We start from the raw sequence: 22,552 nt of genomic DNA, 5'->3' as shown, positions 1-22,552 counted from the left end.
TCTGCCTCCTTCTCCTCACCTTCCGCTCTCTCCCCTCTCGCTCCTGGTAGACCCAGTCGACCATCTGGGTCATCCTCTCCAAGGCCTCTATGAGCCCTGGATATCCTCTGGTGATGGCTTTTTCCTGAACTTCTGGCTCCAGCCTAACGAAGTCCAAGAGGATATCCAGGTTGCTGTCCCCCAGCAGATGTCTCCCCTCTGTTTTTAACCACAGCGGGGCGCTGGGGTCCCTCAGCCAGCTCTCATACCTCTCCATCCTTCTCTGGAGAGGTGGCCTCTGTGGAGCACTTTCCCTCCGGTAGTGCCTCACCTCCGTGAAGTGCAGGCACCACGAAGCTTCCTCCCACCTCTTTCCTCCCATCTTCCTTCCTCCTCTTCACTCCACACAATCAAAAAACGAAAAAAAACGAAAAAGCTGCAGTACCCTACTCCTGCCTGTGTCCTGGAGGCGCTGCAATCCCACGCAGGACACCACGTGTGACAGGAATGGCTGAGGGTCTGACGTCACGGCAGAAGAAGGCACAACAAAACAAAAAAACGTATGGTGCAGTGGCGCGGGCGCCGTTTTATTTAAAGCAACCAAAAAAAATATATATATATTTAAACAAAAATAAACTTTGCGCTCACAGAGCAAAATAAAAGGGTTAAACAAAAACAAATCACGAACACAAAATAAATCAAACACAGGTCAGGCTGGGCAGATTGCCTTCACTGTTCCTATGTTTACTTTCTTTTAGTTTCGCTTTTAATCTCCGTCTCACTCTCTCCGCACCTACAACACCCACCCAGAGTGCCCAGAGCTGCAGGCTTTTATTAACAGGTGACCATCTCCCGATTAGCAACAAATTAAAGCTATCCTGCCTCTCTGCCCATGGCTTCCCTACAGCCAGCCTCTCTACTATCAGCAAACTAAATTATGGGCAGGGGTAACTCGAATGGCGAGGCCAAAGGCCAAAGATGTAATGGAAATATGTATAACGTAGTATTTGTTGTCTAAGCTTTAATACGTATTGAACCAGGATTATCCTTAAAAAAATAAAAAGTACACGTGGATCCACCTCTTTTCAGCTTTTGCTTTCAAGATATCTTAAAGCACAATTAAATGTTGAAAGTGGCCACGGTTTCATGCTTTTATCTTACTGTGACAGGAATGGCTGAGGGTCTGACGTCACGGCAGAAGAAGGCACAACAAAACCAAAAATGTATGGTGCAGTGGCGCGGGCGCCGTTTTATTTAAAGCAACCAAAAAAATAAATAAAAGGGTTAAACAAAAACAAATCATGAACACAAAATAAATCAAACACAGGTCAGGCTGGGCAGATTGCCTTCACTGTTCCTATGTTTATTTTCTTTTAGTTTCGCTTTTAATCTCCGTCTCGCTCTCTCCGCACCTACAACACCCACCCAGAGTGCCCAGAGCTGCAGGCTTTTATTAACAGGTGACCATCTCCCGATTAGCAACAAATTAAACCACTTAATTCATTCGGGAGATGGCCACCTTCTGCACAAGTTTTAATTAATTACTCCTGGCAGAGGACGAGCACCGATCTCGCCTCTGCCAGGACACGTTTTTAAAAATAAACAAAACAATAACACGGCGCTACGCCGTCATAAATATAACACAATAAAACTAAATAAATAATACAAAACACTCTGCACAGGGGCGGGGGGGGGGAGACCCCGATCTAAAAATAAATAAACAATGTACAGGGCTGCTCGTCCTGTTAAACTTACATTCACAGTTCTTGTTATATCTCTACTGCTATCAAGTTGAATATCTCAGTGCAAAGAATAACACAACTGTCCAATTAAACTTTAAAGACAAAAAAGGGGCCAGTTTAGCTTTCTGAGATCTGACTAATTCTCACGGATGATTTCAAATAAAAAACACATCTGGGGATGTCAAGCATCCAGTTTCAATAAAACAAATCAATTAACTCCTGACCAGGCGAAGATCGACAACTTCACACAGCCAGGACACAAACTGCTGACTGCGTGACTAACCCTGTATACAGTCGTGCAGTACTATAGATTCATTTAAACATTACAGATAGTATAAGATTGTATAGACTTACATGTTTTACTGTTTAACTGCATTGTGGTGCAGAAGATTTAGTTTTAACCAGTAGCATGCACAGTCTGGTGTGCTGACACCAATGCCCTATGGAACAGATACATTGCATATTGCGTGAGAGAGTGAGACGCAAGGTCCAAATACTTGTGTCTCACTACTGAGGCATGATAATTCAAGTCTTCAAAAAATGAGCAAGACTTCGTCAAAACGTTTGTCATTATTATTATTATTTATTATTTGTTTATTTAGCAGAAGCCTTTATCCAAGGCAACTTACAGAGACTAGGGTGTGTGAACTATGCATCAGCTGCAGAGTCACTTACAACTACGTCTCACCCGAAAGACGGAGCACAAGGAGGTTAAGTGACTTGCTCAGGGTCACACAATGAGTCAGTGGCTGAGGTGGGATTTGAATTGATTAGGGGTCTTTTAGTATTTGTAAATGTACCACTCTTGCATGTTTAAAAGTTATGAGTGAAAACCTATGCCTATATTTGATTCATGAGAACCAAAAATAACTGAGTTTCGGTTTACAAACTTGTATTGGCGATTTTTGATTTACTATAGTTTCACCAGTCCAGATTTCTGTTCCGTTCAGATTTCTGACATTCAGATTTTTGTACTGTATTTCAGCTTGGTTACTTTAGATTTAGTGAAAACATTTGGTTAATTTTAATTCAGATTATCATTACATTGAAGCTATAAAATACTCAGAGGTTAAGAAGTGAAAGATTTACAGTTTTAAAGCTGCGGGCACAGGAAATCCAATAAAAATGATTTAGTCACAGCCTTGATGTGCACTGTGGGGAAGCACTGCAATACTGTCAGGCTTTGTTTGCCTACATGCTTTAAGAGCAGCTCATAAACAGATATAGAATGAGTTGACTAAGTTAACCCTAATCAATACTTTAATCGCAGCACAGAAATCTGGACCACAGGACACAGCTGGAAATTAAGCAGAAATAGATTTAGAGGGTATACCGAGGGTAGGAGATACTTCTTCACACAGAGAGTGGTGAGGCTATGGAATGGGTTACCTAGTCGTGTTGTTGTATATATATATATATATATATGTTTAAGGTTTACAGCAAGTAGATTAAAGTGTAGACAGCTTTATAGAAAATGTATTTTTAGTACACCTATTTTTTTTGTACCAGATTAACCATTTCCTGTATCTTAAATCTACAGAACTAGCTGAAAACCAGCAAACCACCAGCTCTGACCAGTATACACCAGTATACACCAGGGCTGGTGATTCCAATATGACTTCAGGGAAGTCATATTGGTCATTTTTATTTTTTTGTTTTCAACCCATATTTCAAAATGGCACAACGTTTTCAACCCATATTTCAAAATGGCACAACAACCTAAAAAGCAAATACTGTGAAATGGCAATAATGATCTTAGGAGAGTGGATCAAGGCCCTCACTTTTAATCTACAACACTTATGTGACAGAGGTTTCATGACTGTTGTTTCTATGGTAAAACTTCAGCTGCAGATTTAACCTTTCATTTCATTCCGGTTTTAAATGTATCCCTTACATAGTCAAGGTTTTGCCAGGGAAATGTCACACTGCCCTGTTCTCTATATTATTCGTCATATGACTATTAGGACAAAACAACTATCAACCAGTATGAAATGCAATTGTAATGTGTGTGTGTGTGTGTGTGTGTGTGTGTGTGTGTGTATGTTTTACATTTAGGACACTTTGAGAGCCTATGCCCGTACACACACCTACAATTGTAGGACTTTTTGCATGAAGTCCTCAAATTGCTGGTGTTCAGCAGTTTATACTTTATGTAACAATGCAGTGCTGGCATAAAGTGGTATATCCACACATCATATGGCTTGATGCACTGTACAGTGCTTTGATTTGAGTTTGGGCTTCAGTTTATAATTCATTAGTCCAGAGAAAATACTGAATTCTGGTTTTTGAGGTGCAGATCACATTTTACCTTGCGGAATTGATCATCTAGTGTAGGCCTCAGTCTTTTTTTAAGTTTGGGGGTGTGTAGCAGGGCGATTGCCCTGCACGTGTGTATTTAGTGTGGATATAATTTGAATGGGGAAATGGGTTTATTGTGTGTCGTTTTGGAGTTGAATTGTTTAATTGAATTATTGTTTTACAGACGGGCGCTCGATTGAGACTTGCTGCCTGATAGGCTTGGTTGAGGGGAAGGGCAGCAAGTGATTGGCTGTGCTGGACCTCAATCAGCAGGTGGGCGGGTCTTGACCGAGTGTCCGTCAGTTCAAAAGCATCTGCGGGAGATGGTTCGAGGCGACTGTAACGCCATGCCAGAGGGGAGCGGCGTATACTCTGGAGGAGAGGGTCCGTTCTGCAGGAACGACAGCTACGCAACCCTGAGACTGCAAGCGGTGCTTGTGAAGGCAATGCCCAGCCAAGGCCGTATGAAGCAGCAGGAGTTGTTGTATGAATACCGGCTCCTAATTAGGTTAGTTAGGGGATTGTGATCCCATGTGATGTATAGCGAGGGTTACGTAGTCTAGCCTGTTCCTGGAGCGGAACGCCTCGTTTTAAGGCTAGCGCTCGCCCTCTGGGGCACCTTTTATTTGTAGTTTTTGTACTGTGTTTTATTTTGCCTTTTGTACAGCTTGCTGTATGTGTCCTCTGTGCCTTACCATGGCTGGTAACGTCATATGACCACCTTTACTTTCATTTCTGTTTGTGTTAATAAATCCTGTGCGCCTGTGCCGGCGTTTCAAATCCACCCCCAGCTGTCTCTCTGTGTTACTTAAACAGCGGCTATCCACGCAAGTGACGTAAGACCCGACCACATATGGTGTCGGAAGGGGATTCCGCTGCATCCTGCCGAAGCAAGGCTAGATAGATCGCTACAGAGAGACATGGAGGAGCAAACCTCTGAAATTTTTTGGGGGGACAAGGGCAGACTGCAGGTAACCCTGAGGGGCTGCTGAAGATGAATGGAGCCGCGAGATCCCAAACGTCAGTGAGGCCGAGGGAGGTTCGTCCCCGAGAGCTACAGAAGGAGGAGTTCCGGTCCTGGAAGCTGGCAAGGGAGGAGCCGGAGAGACTGCCTGCCCGGACGCCAGCGGGAGGAACTGCCTGCCGAGCATCAGCGATGGAGGACCTGTCATTCGTGGGAGATCGTCTCAGAAGGAGGCGGGGCAATCCTCCGGAGAGGAGCCCCGTGAAGGGACACTGGGTTTAGGGGGTAAGCGGGGTTGAATGGGCGCCCCCTCATAGAAGCCCAGGGGTAAGAATAAGTGTTGGTGATAAGTTGTTAATTAATTATAGTTATAAATGTTAGTTGATTATTGTTAAATGATTTATTGGATAAATGATAGTTAGTTATTGATGATGTGAAATGATTATTGTAGTGATAATTGGTAATTATAGGAATGATAATAGTAAAGGATAATAGTTAAATAGTGTGGTAATGATGATAAATTATAATGATAATAGTAAACTAGTGATGTGTATGGTGAAAGTAATAGTAAAAAGGATTATGGTTAAATTTATAGTAATACTTATGGTAATGGGAATATTGATAAATGATAATGATGGTAAATAATAGTGAATGATAAAGTATAGTTATAATTGTGATTTAACATTGGAGACAGTTAGCTGTCTGGTGGCTGGTTGAGCTGGGCTCTAATGTTCCCTCCCACCCGCCCATATGTGTTAGAATAGTATTAAAAAAAAAAAAAAAAAAAAAATTAGGGGGATGGGGAGTAGATATAAAGAGTAATTTTTTTGTTGTTTTTTGTTTAGACTGTGGGTTTTGTAAGATGTCTGTTAGTGTAAATTGTAATGTGATAGTAGTAATATATTAAATGGTGTTGTTGGATGAACCTTTAGGGTTCATCCTAAGGAGGGAGGTATGAGCAGGGCGATTGCCCTGCACGTGTGTATTTAGTGTGGATATAATTTGTATGGGGAAATGGGTTTATTGTGTGTCGTTTTGGAGTTGATTTGTTTGATTGATTGAATTATTGTTTTACAGACGGGCGCTTGATTGAGAATTGCTGCTTGATAGGCTTGGTTGAGGGGAAGGGCAGCAAGTGATTGGCTGTGCTGGATCTCAATCAGCAGGTGGGCGGGTCTTGACTGAGTGTCCGTCAGTTCAAAAGCATCCGTGGGAGATGGCTCGGGGCGACTGCAACGCCATGCCAGAGGGGAGCGGCGTATACTCTGGAGGAGAGGGTCCGCTCTGCAGGAACGACAGCTACGCAACCCTGAGACTGCAAGCGGTGCTTGTGAAGGCAATGCCCAGCCAAGGCCGTATGAAGCAGCAGGAGTCGTTGTATGAATACCGGCTCATGAGTAGGTTAGTTAGGGGATTGTGATCCCATGTGATGTATAGCGAGGGTTACGTAGTGTAGCCTGTTCCTGGGGCACCTTTTATTTGTAGTTTTTGTACTGTGTTTTATTTTGCCTTTTGTACAGCTTGCTGTATGTGTTCTGCACTTTGGCAGTTTAAGTTTGTCGTGTGGTGTGAAGAATTTGTGAGATTGAGTTGAATGGATATTTTTTGTCTCCAAATGTAATGAACATTTGAAATCAAATAATTTTAACTTAAATTCCAGGGACTCACAATGTAAGGGTTGATCACAGTGGAAAAATAATGGTTAATCATATACATGTTTCATTTTATACAGCACACTGGCCTCAATAAGCATGAATATAGTTTTACTGTAATGACTCCCCGAGGCTACAAAACTCAAAGTCATGTGATATGGATTTCAACAGCAGACACTGTTGCTGTTATTGTTTCACATGGCTGGTGTCAGTACCAACATTTAGCACTCTACATCGGCTAGATAAGCCATGTGTGGATATACCCCAAGCCCAGAGACTTCTAGCAATGCTATTTATTAACACTGCTAGAAATAGATAAAGCATTTACATCTGCAATGACTCGGTCAACAGAATAAAAAAGAAAAAAAAACTTAATCTGTCTGTATCAGCAACAAAACAGAACAATCAGTAAAGCAGAACAGAGCATTTGGGAATAAATGAATGAAGCTTTTCCTTAGGGTGAACTGGATTTAACTAAATGATGAGACAAGCAAAGCAAATAATGCTTCTAATTTCCTTTGTCTACATCTTTCAAGGTGTTTGATTTTAATTATCTGGAAAAGCTTGGCATTATAATAGAGTGTAGTCAAACAAATAAATGTTTGTATATTTTGACTAATGGTTTTTTTAGCTGGGGCATTTTTTTCTATTTCTAAGTTTTTAAATGTGAGAACTGATGAAAAACTTGTTAGGAAGTCAGTAAAGTTTATTTATAGTTGCAATACATTAATCTGATTTTAAATTACTTGTGTGTTTGGTTTTATCAAACTGAAACTCTAAATAGAAACCTAATCCTAACCTTAAATTACAATGTTACTGTGGTTAGGATGGCTTGGTGGTGTCATCAGACCAGGAAATGAATGACAACAATACTGCGGGTGAAGCGCTGGTGAGCAGACTTATTATAAAACAAATAATTAAACAAAACAAAACACTTTCAAAACAAAAAGGCACAATGGACAAAACAATCAGAAAGTACATTTAAACACTGAACACACAAGTATCGTGCTGGTTTAAAACCAGCACGAGTAGCAAGTGGTGACTTTTAGAAACCTTACTATCTCTCTCCCGTTCTCCACTCTGAACACTCCAACCCTGTTCAGCTGAAGCTGCAGGTTTTTATACATTATTATTATTATTATTATTTATTTCTTAGCAGACGCCCTTATCCAGGGCGACTTACAATCGTAAGCAAAAACATTTCAAGTGTTACAATACAAGTAATACAATAAGAGCAAGAAATACAATAACTTTTGTTCAAGTAAAGTACAAGTTTGACAAACCACAATTCAATAATACAGCAGGTAATAGTGATAGTTACATCAGGATATGATTAAATAGTGATAGTTACATCAGGATGTGATTAAATACAAAGTACTACAGGTTAAAAACTTGGCAGATTACAGTATTCTGAAGTACAGGATTAAATGCAGTAAAATAGGGGCTGATAAGAGCAAAATAAAGCACATTTACATGAAGGGTGATAGTGTCCCAGGATACAAACAGAGGAGTTCTACAGGTGCTCTTTGAAGAGGTGAGTCTTAAGGAGGCGCCGGAATGTGGTCAGGGACTGGGCAGTCCTGACATCTGTAGGAAGGTCATTCCACCACTGCGGAGCAAGGGTGGAGAAGGAGCGGGCTTTGGAGGCAGGGGAGCGTAGCGGTGGTAGAGTTAGTCTTCTAGTGCAGGCGGAGCGGAGAGGTCGAGTGGGGGTGTAGGGAGAGATGAGGGTCTGGAGGTAGCTGGGTGCAGACTGGTCAAGGCATCTGTAGGCTAGTACAAGAGTCTTGAACTGGATGCGAGCGGTGATCGGGAGCCAGTGGAGCGAGCGGAGTAGTGGAGTAGCGTGGGCGAAGCGAGGCAGAGAGAACACCAGGCGGGCAGCAGAGTTCTGGATGAGCTGGAGCGGACGGGTGGCGGACGCAGGGAGGCCAGCCAGGAGGGAGTTGCAGTAGTCTAGGCGGGAGAGTACCAGGGCCTGGACCAGGAGCTGGGTAGCATAGTTGGTGAGGAAGGGTCGGATTCTTCGGATGTTGCTCAGGATGAATCGGCAAGTGCGTGCCAGAGTGGAGATGTGCTGGGAATAAGAGAGGCAGGGGTCCAGGGTGACTCCAAGGTTCTTAGCGGAGGAAGAGGGAGAGAGTGTGGTAGATTCCAGAGGATAGAGAGATCAGAGGAGGGGGAGGAGGAGGGAAAGAAAAGGAGGTCAGATTTAGAGAGGTTGAGTTTGAGGTGATGCGAGTGCATCCAGGAGGAAATAGCAGACAGACAGGTAGAGACACGGGAGGAGATGGTGGAGTCAGAGGTGGGGAAGGAGAGGAAAATCTGAGCATCATCAGCATAGAAATGGTATGAGAAACCATAGGATGCGATGAGGGGGCCCAGGGAGCGGGTGTAGAGAGAGAACAGGAGAGGACCCAAGACTGACCCTTGGGGGACTCCAGTTAAGAGAGGGTGAGGTGTGGAGGTTGCTCCACGCCAGGTTAACTGGTAAGTGCGGTTGGAGAGGTAGGAGGAGAACCAGGCCAGAGCAGTGCCAGAGATCCCCAGGTCAGCAAGAGATGATAGTAGAATAGAGTGATCAACAGTGTGAAAGGCAGCAGAGAGGTCGAGGAGAATTAGGACAGAGGAGAGAGAGGCAGCTCGGGCACATTTAAGTGAGTTGGTGACAGACAGGAGGGCGGTTTCAGTGGAGTGAGCAGAGCGGAAGCCAGATTGGAGAGGGTCAAGCAGAGAGTGGTTGGACAGGAAAGCAGAGAGCTGGCGGTGTACAGTCCACTCGAGGGTTTTGGAGAGGAAGGGTAGGAGGGAGACAGGACGGTAGCTCTGGAGGGAGGTGGGGTCGAGGGTAGCTTTTTTGAGGAGGGGAGTGATAGAGGCTTTTTTGAAGGCAGAGGGGAAGATACCAGAAAGTGGAGAGGTGTTGAGGAGGGAGGAGATGAAGGGGAGTAGAGCAGGAGCAGCAGCTTGAAAGAGGTGAGTGGGGAGGGGGTCCAAGGCACACGTGGTGGGTTTGTGACCCTGGAGCAGGGAGGAGAGGTCAGAGTCTGAGAGGGGCAAGAAGGTGGAGAAGGAGGGTGAGTTAGTAGGGGTTGCAGTGGGTGTAGGAGTTGGAGCGGGAGGGGGTGCGGGGGAGGGAGAGGTGTTAAAGAGTTTTCGGATATCTGAAATTTTAGAAGAGAAGAAGGAGGCAAAGTCATCAGGGGAGATAGAGGAGGGAGGAGGAGGGGGGGAGGGTTTAGGAGGGAGGAGAATGAAATTAACAGAATTGAAATATATAGAGGGGGGTCCTAAGCCATTCTCTGTGTCTACTTGGTTTCTGGTCACAAACTTCCCAACTGACGAAGAATCTTCTGTCATTGGAACTTCAGATCCAGAGAGCTGCAGTGTTCATCAACAAAGAAGATGGACTTCTTTGTTGAAGATTGATAAGTATTCAACATATTAAATACGTTATGACTCGAGTAATTAAGTGTAGCAAATGCTAAAAAGTTAGTGGATAAACTGTTCTAGGAATAGAATGTAACTTCCTGTTTTAGAGTGTGTAAGAAATGTATTTTGTTAGTTGAAATGTGCAACTCAAAGGAGTTGCCTCGTAAATGCAGAGAATTTGATCATTGCCCCATTTCTGAGTTAATTTGAATGTATAATCAACTGAGGTTGATAACATATTATTAGTTTGGTAGATCACGTCTAAACTAAATTAACACAGTAAAACGAATTTGCTAAATTAGGTACTGGAATGTTGGATTCCGTTCTGAATGGGAAGTTGAATTAATTCTCGTGCATATTGACAAGATCGATTACAACAAGAAACGAGTATTGAACATACTAATGCAAAGTAGACACTTTGTGTGATCAGCCATAATTAATATTAGTATATTAACCATGTATGCTAATTATGTTATGGTTGTTGTAATCATTTGACTATGAAATCAATGAACTGTATACTATTCACGCATATCTCTAACCAATAGCCTTTCCTTTCTGTAATATTAGATTAGTTGTGCACCCCTTTTTATTCTTAAATAAACTATTGTTTTATATTTCTGACACGTGTGAATGTCAGTTATTGTCAAGGGAATCCGAGTTCTACATGATCCAGAACTTAAATATGGTATGTCTCATTTCTTACATTTTGATGTCCCTCAGTGGGCAACTGGAGACTATATTTAAATAAATTGTATACCTAATTCACTACATGTTTTTCCTTTCCGGTGTATTATCTTATTTTTTTTTTGCTTTCAACCTATTTTCATTAATATTGCTGTTTGCTCCTGTTTGGCAGAGCAAAATGCAATTAAAAGTGTGTGTCCTTCATTACCATAGGAATGAATACATGAATATTTGATTGTGTGTTCCAGAGCAAAACCCGGGAGGATTCAATTGCAGAGCCAGTAAGTAGCATATAACGTATAAAAAATAGAGCAGAACAAAACCTTTGCAAGTCAGCCTGTTACTTTATACCTAACAACAGTACAATGTTTTTAGAACAGTGGTTCCACTCATAATGGGAAAACATCAACAAAAGAAGATTGGGTACTCTCCTGAAAATTCCAACAACTGCTGTTGAACTGGAGTTACAAATGTGAAGAAATGTTTACTGGCCTCTTACTGTGTACCCAACAGGTATATAAAATATCAGAAAAGGTTAACAGCAAATAGATTCATTTAGGAGTGTAGGCAACACACAGTTGACTCTAAAATTTTACAGTAAAGGGACTTTTAATATTTATTCTTGGGCCAGTTTAACCAGCTCCTCAACCAAGCACCAAGTCTCCTGAACCACCATGACCAGCTGAAACCCAGCAAACCACCAGCTCTGACCAGCATATACCACTGCAGTTTATTGGCAGAATTTACTTCAGGGTAGTGTTCTGCAACCTTGACCCAGAGGTCAAAGTCATACCCACAATATGAACGAGTTTACTTGTGTGACAATGACCTCCATATGACCAATATGAAGGAAGGACTGACGGACAGAAAGCTTCATTTTAGCACACTGTCCCGATGCTGCTTGGCTGTGGAAAATGAAGATGCACAATAGAATGTAACTGATTAGCACTAAATCACTTTTATAAGAGCAACCTCAAAGAGCATTACTGCTAAAGCCTTTTGGGGCTTTGGTTTAAAACCGATCCTTTCAAGTAATTTCCACTTGGAAATAGACATTTCTCCAGCAGGCATTTTGGATAATACTATGCAAATCTATGTCATTTATATAATGTTTCCCTCTAATGAAATAAAAAAAGGTTTTATATTATCAAAAACTAAATGTCAGACAGAGAGATTGGGAAAAATGATATTCTCTGGTGAATAACATGGATTGTAGGAACAGTGAGCAAAGGCGTCTGAGGACATGGTTTATTCTCTTACTCACGTGTCATTCGTGTTGTTTGGTTACCAGTTCTTGTTTGTGTTTTTCATCGCATCATTAAGCCTTTATTTTTTTCAGTTCAGCCAGGTTCATAGCCACAAGCCTAGCTGCTGAAGACCAATTCAACTAGTCTCAGTTAAGTATCCCATTTGAGCTGTTTGATTATTAGACTTCAATATCCTTGCAAACTTCCCTGTTGACATTGGTTGAAGATGAATTGAGTCTGTTTTGTTTTTTTGTATTTAAATATTAAACCACAAAGAGCCCATTATTACAAATCATTTTTCAAAACCGTTCTTTGAGATATATGTAATTACAGATTGTTTCCTAAATAATAATACAAAAACACCAGACTCAATGCCTTTCGTGAACAGCATCAATGATAGTATAATGCAACTTAACTAATTAGTGTGATTAGCACTTTGTTTGTAAATTACAACTGTTTGGAAATGTATTTATTTAATTCAAGATTCCTTTGACCAACTAAATTTGGAAATATTTAATGCGATTAATTAATTCAAGATTGCTCTGACCAGTTAAAAGGTTTGTGAATATATGATTGTTTCAAGATTGCCTTAAATAACTAAGGTTTAAAAATATATGATTAAAAATTGCTTTCACTAACTAAACCTGTTTTAGTTATACTTGTTAACTCCTTTCTTTGATAATTTTGCAAACCTAGGTTTAGCAAATAGCTTGTTTAACAGGGTGAAATACTGTGGGAATAAAGCAATAGTTCTGTTATTGTGGGTGATGACATTGCTGTAAAAAATCAATTTTTAACTGGGATAGTGCAATCAAATTGTACATTTTGTTTTCTTAATCTTAATTGAATTGTAGTCTTTTACTTATATTGAGTTGGTTTGAGTTATTTTTTTGGTTCTATTGCACGTTATGTTTTTTTTAGTGTGAACTGCACTGCAATGCTACTTGTTTTCATTAAGGTCTTGAGTTTACAATCACAATGTTACAATATCAATTCATGGGAGGACAATATTTCGTTTTTTGTATTGTAGACACACTTGTTAGAAAAAAAATCATCAATAGCTACTGATGCTGCCCATTCCCTTTCAATAGCAGTTCCATCAGACCGGAGACTCACATTTTCTGTATTTTGTTATTTTATTTTTCAGTGAAGTTGATGAACATGATGATCCTGCATCACACGGAAAAGTTCTTCAGCACAACCTTCCGCGTCCCCAAACCTTGAAACAAGAAAGTGACAGTTCAAAAAAACGCAGACTTTAAAGCAGAGGCGATCTATAAAGTATGCTTTATATCTGACAGTTTATAAGATACAGACTTCCCAGAGAGAGTTCTATTATTTATACTGACATCTGTATGCTATCAATTGAATAACAGAATCTATCTGTCATGCTTTAATGGTATAAATAATCAAATCCACTAGCAGACTTGTCATCTCACTGGTGAGACAGAAGACACGTCTTCATGAATTATGATATGAACAGTTCATGAAAAGTGCCCCTCAACTTTCCCTTGCTGGGACACCCTTTAAGAGACACCATGTGGACGGTTAGCATTACAGTCAAGGCAAATACAAAACAAAGACGCACCCAAGCTAAAGCTATCTCAGTGCACCATCTGCAGCTCTTACTCCTCCCCCATACACTACATCACCCCAGAGCTGTCTCCCAGATACTCTTTTATAGTGTGGACAGGCCTAACTGACAATCAAGCAATTAGAACCTGGCCACATTCTGCAAATGTTTTGGGTTTTTTTTTCTCCTAAGGATGGGATTTTAGCCCAATCTCTGCCAAATTATAAAAAAATTGACAATATTTACACGCAATATATACACCAGTTACATGTGCAGGGCCATTCCTGACCCACAACCGTATTAAGAAAAGCCATGCACTAATAAGTCATGAAATTAAATGAAATATCTCAATTCAATTTCATTCTAAAACATGACAAAAAACTCACAGCAGTATTCTTAATCTGACAGTGTTTAAATGCAGTGTCCACTCTATATAAAATACCTGCTGCATTACTCTGCAGTGGTTACTTATAGTAGGTCTGCTTTTGAATTGACGTTTTGTGACCCACCCAGGGAGTCCTAACCCCCCATTTCAGAACCAATGGCCTAGTCCTAAATAACCAGAATCTATCTTTTGAACATACCAAGCGTAGCAGGTGGTGTTATGTGATGCACTGCTGTTACGGATTCTGACCTTGGGGAGAGATTAAAACCTTGATAACTGTATGTAAAAGCTGTTATCCAGTGATTTAACATCTCGCTAGGCACTTTGTTACACTACCTATGAGAATGGAGTTTATTACAAAGATATTTTATTTTCGGTAAAGCAATGGCTCCATGGTAACAGATCAATTTGCCTGGTTAATACGAATCATGTGTCTCTGATATAGGATTTACTGTGAAAATGAATCACTACATGAGATAGAATGCTTATTCTACTATTCACTGATATGACTCACGTATAGCACTGTATTTCTATAGCCTGTGTATTATTATTATTATTATTATTATTATTATTATTATTATTATTATTATTATTATAATTATTATTATTATTATTATTATTGTGAATGGTACTAAATGTTTCAATCTGTATAAACTACAGGAGTTTACAGTCATGAGATAAGTTAATAGTAGTTAATAACGTCTTCAGCGACTTTGCCTCAGAGCAGCTGTACAAACCACACTGGCAAATTAAAATGATCTCCCCGTTTCAGATGATTTTAATTCATGAGGTGGAAAAAAAATGCTGCAACAATTAAAAAACGACTACATTTGCAAGAAACAACTCTTTAAAAAAAGAGTGCCTATTTAATTTGCAGTATTAACATTTCCATCTGTAGAAAGTACAGGAGCTTGCTGCTTGTTAGTTCCAGCTGTCATGCAACCCCTGTAAGATAATAAGACTGTGCTTGCCTCCTGTAGTTAATAGTTTTGGTAAAAGCCAATGCACATACAGAGGGTGTTCATAATCAAGTAATAATCACACAGTAAAAATGCAAAATCAAGGCAGTTATCGTGTTCATCATGTAAAATGTGACAAACTGACACAATCAGGGCATACGGCTCCCTATTCTTTAAATGAGGACCCTAAAAAGCACTTATCCATACAATTTATCAAAACATAGAAATGTAAGTCAATCTTTCAGACAACACATTTGTATGGCTTTACTCGCCTACAATTGCATTGGACTGAATACAAACTTATGAAATGCAATTGAGAATTGTAAAACAGTTTGCATTATATTTAAGTTTGGAATGTAATAAACAAACAGTGTGAATCGTGCCCTAAATTCATTGTAAAAATTAATAATTTATATATATAATTGAAGAAAATGGAAAAAAAAAACATTTGTCTACTTGACTGTTTTAGTGTTGACTGGTGCCGAGTAATAAGGACAAACAAGTATCCATATCAACCCTTATTACTCATACTCCCTTTTCAGGGCACTTCTGGCTTTGGCCGATACCATTTCTAGTGGCAAACTGACATACTAGGTCTTAAGGAGTTCAAGACTATCAAAATTCCCATCAAATAGTATTAAAGAACTTTCTAAAATATCATCATTTCTTACTAGTTTACTGCATTTTGATTTTTTAAATCCTTCATTTATAATCACAATAAAACACAGGCTAGCCATTCAAGTAAAACCTTGTATTTATTAACCTCTTCAACTCCCTGCCAAATTCATATTTGGTATAAAATAATATTTATAACAATTTTATTAACCCTTTAGGCTCCTGTTTACTAGATAGTCATATTCAATAAAGCAAATCAGACACATAAGTTGTATCTTTTTTTTTCATTTCACTTTTGAACAAAAACAAACTATATGTATTGTGATGCATTGGGTGTTGAATTAAGAAAAAATAACATAAACAAACTGTTTGGTAAACAAAGTATGTAAATAATGTAACATGTTTGAGGGTTATAACTAACAAGAGTTGATTAAATAAATCTGTAAATCAGGGGTGCCCTGTGTTTGTGTTTGTTTATTTGTGTAGCAGAGGACTAGCGAGTCGGGAGCTGCAGCCACAGAGCCAGCACAACAGAGCACCACTGCACTACAACCCAGCACAACAGAGCACCACTGTACTACAACCCAGCACAACTGTACTACAACCCAGCACAATAGAGCACCACTGTACTACAACCCAGCACAACAGAGCACCACTGTACTACAACCCAGCACAACTGTACTACAACCCAGCACAACAGAGCACCACTGCACTACAACCCAATACAACAGAGCACCACTGTACTACAACCCAGCACAACTGTACTACAACCCAGCACAATAGAGCACCACTGTACTACAACCCAGCACAACTGTACTACAACCCAGCACAATAGAGCACCACTGCACTACAACCCAGCCCAACAGAGCACCACTGTACTACAACCCAGCACAACAGATCACCACTGAACTACAACCCAGCACAACAGAGCACCACTGCACTACAACCCAGCACAACTGTACTACAACCCAGCACAACAGAGCACCACTGTACTACAACCCAGCACAACAGAGCACCACTGTACTACAACCCAGCACAACGGAGCACCACTGTACTACAACCCAGCACAACGGAGCACCACTGTACTACAACCCAGCACAACAGAGCACCACTGTACTACAACCCAGCACAACGGAGCACCACTGTACTACAACCCAGCACAACAGAGCACCACTGTACTACAACCCAGCACAACTGTACTACAACCCAGCACAACAAAGCACCACTGTATTTCAACCCAGCACAACTGTACTACAACCCAGCACAATAGAGCACCACTGTACTACAACCCAGCACAACGGAGCACCACTGTACTACAACCCAGCACAACAGAGCACCACTGCACTACAACCCAGCACAACAGAGCACCACTGTACTACAACCCAGCACAACGGAGCACCACTGTACTACAACCCAGCACAACAGAGCACCACTGTACTACAACCCAGCCCAACAGAGCACCACTTTACTACAACCCAGCCCAACGGAGCACCACTGTACTACAACCCAGCACAACAGAGCACCACTGTACTACAACCCAGCACAACAGAGCACCACTGTACTACAACCCAGCACAACTGTACTACAACCCAGCACAATAGAGCACCACTGTACTACAACCCAGCACAACTGTACTACAACCCAGCACAATAGAGCACCACTGCACTACAACCCAGCCCAACAGAGCACCACTGTACTACAACCCAGCACAACAGATCACCACTGAACTACAACCCAGCACAACAGAGCACCACTGCACTACAACCCAGCACAACTGTACTACAACCCAGCACAACAGAGCACCACTGCACTACAAACCAGCACAACAGAGCACCACTGCACTACAACCCAGCACAACAGAGCACCACTGTACTACAACCCAGCACAACAGAGCACCACTGTACTACAACCCAGCACAACAGAGCACCACTGTACTACAACCCAGCACAACGGAGCACCACTGTACTACAACCCAGCACAACGGAGCACCACTGTACTACAACCCAGCACAACAGAGCACCACTGTACTACAACCCAGCACAACGGAGCACCACTGTACTACAACCCAGCACAACAGAGCACCACTGTACTACAACCCAGCACAACTGTACTACAACCCAGCACAACAAAGCACCACTGTATTTCAACCCAGCACAACTGTACTACAACCCAGCACAATAGAGCACCACTGTACTACAACCCAGCACAACGGAGCACCACTGTACTACAACCCAGCACAATAGAGCACCACTTTACTACAACCCAGCCCAACGGAGCACCACTGTACTACAACCCAGCACAACAGAGCACCACTGTACTACAACCCAGCACAACAGAGCACCACTGTACTACAACCCAGCACAACTGTACTACAACCCAGCACAACAGAGCACCACTGTACTACAACCCAGCACAACTGTACTACAACCCAGCACAATAGAGCACCACTGTACTACAACCCAGCACAACGGAGCACCACTGTACTACAACCCAGCACAACGGAGCACCACTGTACTACAACCCAGCACAACAGAGCACCACTGTACTACAACCCAGCACAACGGAGCACCACTGTACTACAACCCAGCACAACAGAGCACCACTGTACTACAACCCAGCACAACTGTACTACAACCCAGCACAACAAAGCACCACTGTATTTCAACCCAGCACAACTGTACTACAACCCAGCACAATAGAGCACCACTGTACTACAACCCAGCACAACGGAGCACCACTGTACTACAACCCAGCCCAACAGAGCACCACTTTACTACAACCCAGCCCAACGGAGCACCACTGTACTACAACCCAGCACAACGGAGCACCACTGTACTACAACCCAGCACAACAGAGCACCACTGTACTACAACCCAGCACAACTGTACTACAACCCAGCACAACAGAGCACCACTGTACTACAACCCAGCACAACTGTACTACAACCCAGCACAATAGAGCACCACTGTACTACAACCCAGCACAACAGAGCACCACTGTACTACAACCCAGCACAACAGAGCACCACTGTACTACAACCCAGCACAACTGTACTACAACCCAGCACAATAGAGCACCACTGTACTACAACCCAATACAACAGAGCACCACTGTACTACAACCCAGCACAACTGTACTACAACCCAGCACAATAGAGCACCACTGTACTACAACCCAGCACAACTGTACTACAATCCAGCACAATAGAGCACCACTGCACTACAACCCAGCCCAACAGAGCACCACTGTACTACAACCCAGCACAACAGAGCACCACTGTACTACAACCCAGCACAACGGAGCACCACTGTACTACAACCCAGCACAACAGAGCACCACTGCACTACAACCCAGCACAACAGAGCACCACTGTGCTACAACCTGAGCACTTTCCCGCGTACTTATGAATTACTGTACCGTGTTATTATTTTGTGAAACCTTTTAGTTTGGGACTGAAAACCTGCCATTTTACCCCTATACCAGCAATGTTATAGGGTTAAAAAGGCAGATCTTCAGTCCCAAACAAAATAATAACACAGTACAGTGATTACACTATGTAACACAATTTTTGTTCCTGGGTAGTAAGTGTTATTTCCTAATTGCTTATGCCTCAAAAGTATAAAAAATGGCTATATTCCCCACAAACTTTGCTTTTGTGACCAGGACAGTGATATTTTGAAATTGACCTATTACCAATGAGAAAACGGGCGAATTTGTGTCTTTTCGTACACATAAAGTCAGAAAAATACAACATATGAATCAAAATTAACATGTATTTATACTAAAGTAATACAAAAATGACTACAAAAGATTTAGAAGTGAGTAGTTTTTCGAGATTTTCGATTATACTGTAAATCACTTTCACGAATCAGCCCCCAAATGTAGTCTCCCATCATGTTCTCGTTATACTGTCCTTGGTAGCGGCGTTCAAAGTCCAGTATATCCTGGTGGAAGCGCTCGCCTTGCTCCTCTGAGTACGCTCCCATGTTCTCCTTGAATTTATCAAGATGAGCATCAAGGATATGGACTTTGAGGGACATCCTACAGCCCATTGTGCCGCAGTCTCAACCAGCTCCACATAGTTTTCGGCCTTGTGATTGCCCAGGAAGCCCCGAACCACTGCGACAAAGCTGTTCCAAGCCGCTTTCTCCTTACTAGTGAGCTTCTTGGGGAATTCATTGCACTCCAGGATCTTCTTTATCTGTGGTCCGACGAAGACACCGGCTTTGACCTTTGCCTCAGACAGCTTAGGGAAGAAGTCTTGAAGGTACTTGAAGGCTGCTGACTCCTTATCTAGAGCTCTGACAAATTGTTTCATAAGGCCCAATTTGATGTGCAGTGGTGGCATCAGCACCTTCCGGGGGTCCCAGCCGTACTCATCATACTTCAAGGCGTCCAGCAAGGTCTTGATGCTGTTGTAATCCTCTTTGAGGTGCACCGAGTGAGCCAGGGGAAGAGACGGGTACTTGTTACCATTATGGAGCAGCACGGCTTTGAGGCTCCTGGATGAGCTGTCAGTGAAGGACAGTATAACGAGAACATGATGGGAGACTACATTTGGGGGCTGATTCGTGAAAGTGATTTACAGTATAATCGTAAATCTCGAAAAACTACTGACTTCTAAATCTTTTGTAGTCATTTTTGTATTACTTTTGTATAAATACATGTTAATTTGGATTCATATGTTGTTTTTTTCTGACTTTATGTGAACGAAAAGACACAAATTCGCCCGTTTTCTCATTGGAAATAGGTCAATTTGAAAATATCACTGTCCTGGTCACAAAAGCAAAGTTTGTGGGGAATAATAGCCATTTTCTATACTTTTGAGGCATAAGCAATTAGAAAATAACACTTACTACCCAGGAACAAAAAAAAAAAAAATGTTACACAGTGTTATTATTAATTAAAACAGAGTGTTTTGGTAATTATAAGACTATTTGGACATGTCACCCACACCACTCACCGCCTTACAGGCATATATATAAAGAGATCAGATTGAAAAGAAAACATAGAACAGACGGCAAACTTTGACGTGCGCAAGTAATGCAAGTGCTCTTTGATCTGATGTACGTGCGTACGTCCTGGAGCTGAAGTGGTTAAACATGCAAGAAGCCGGATTGATTACCCTTAAAAAAGCAGCACTGGATACCAGAATCTACAAGGACAGTGACCGACTTGCAGTCATTTCAGTTAGGATGCTGCTCAATTTAATCTGACCCGCTTTCAAAATTAAGCAATACGACATTTTGCAATATATATGCATAGCAGAGACAATGTTGATAGTGTTTGCTTGAGCAGTTTGTGGTTCTGCAGCATGCACAATTTCTATTGACTAAACCAGGTAGACTGACCCTGAAGATGTCACACAGTTGCCCGGCAATCTTATGACATTGAAATGGAGACTGGGCAGAGATTGGGCGTTACGGATGGGTAAGATTGATGCTTTTCAACCTCAACCTGTACATAGACGTAATAATGCTGGAAAATATTCTAACTAGTCTGTCTTCAAAATCTGCTTGTAGAGCCTGCAAATCTAATAACACAATCTTTAGATATTCACTGCAAATGTAATACAGCTGCCCCCAGATGTAATAAATCCTGTCAATGTAATACAGCATTCTCTTTAAATACATTTTCTTTTTATCCTTTTCAAACACTGCTATTTCACTTGGCAATTCTGATTGGTTTAATTTGTTGTAACAATCCATTTAAGAGCTGTCAAGTACATCTTCTTTAATGTAACTTATTAAGTCCTGCCTCTTTAGATTAGTCTGGGCTGACTGGTACCATTGGCTCAGTCAGAGAGTGCAGGAGCTTATATTGGTATTAGCTGCAATACTGCCCTCAGTAAGAATGGAGGAGACAAATAAACTGAGACTGGTATTGTTAGGGTTAGGTTTAGATGCAACATATGTGTTGTATGAAACCTGAAAATATACTGGTAGTTCTAAATAAATAAAATTTTTTACATGTGTTTTTAGGTTATGTTTTGGACTGGATCACTTGGGCAGAATGAAATTTAAGTTGCAATTTAAACAGCGTTTCAAGACTCTTAAGTCTTGCTAGCTTTTTGAGAGCATCTACCGGTGGGATAATGACCGCTCCTCTCAGAACCTGATTGGCTGAAACTATCCATTAGATTTATAAATAGAAATGAAATGTTTGTGTGACAGGCAGGTACCACACAAACACAATGCACATACAATATTTTAAAATGTTACAAGCGTACAATCCTGTTGTTTGCAGTACTAAGATATTCCTGGTTTAAAAGCGCTGTCTCTGGTCTCTGAGTGGCTCACCTGGTAAAGGCACGTTTGTGTCCTGGCTACGCAAGTTGCCACTCTTCAGTAGGGATTCCTCAGCAAACATTGCTTTGGCTCTGGAGCTCCCACACTTTAGGAAGGCAAATCGACAAAGATGGAGTCACCTACAGCAGCCCCTAGAAGCCAGGCATTTGCTGACATCATCATTTCTGTGTTCAGAAACACATCATTGCATTATTGTGGCAATAAGCAATGGAGTGTTATTATTTCAAATAATAATCTATAACTGTTAATAACAATTAATAACATGCTTATTTAACTAAAGAACATTTTATAGTCTGCTGCATCCTGGCACTAATGCTGAGTTCTGTGCTTTATTGATCACCAATTAGATGAAAAGTAATGTTTAAAAATACTTGAAATGAACATGAATACATTGGATTTCATGCTGGGCATATTTGATGTTGTTATTTGTTAATTACTTGGTTTAATTAAGCGGATTTGCTGGTTCAGAAACTGATGATGAAAATAATAGCAGCAGTGTACACTGCCATTGCACTATAGTACTTTATGGCAATTATCCAAAACAGCCAGGCCTATTATTTGCAAATAATTTAATATATGCATGCAGTTGCGAAAAGCCTGCCAAAGAGTTCTATTGATTATAAACATATTATAATAGCATATCATTGTTTCCCATCAAATTTAAATCACTGTGATTGTGTGAATCATAGTGCTATGAAGAAGTTCAAACTCTTT

The sequence above is a fragment of the Acipenser ruthenus genome, chromosome 18 (assembly GCF_902713425.1).
Source record: "Acipenser ruthenus chromosome 18, fAciRut3.2 maternal haplotype, whole genome shotgun sequence".
Taxonomy (NCBI): Eukaryota; Metazoa; Chordata; class Actinopteri; order Acipenseriformes; family Acipenseridae; genus Acipenser; species Acipenser ruthenus.
This window is presented reverse-complemented; position numbering follows the sequence as displayed.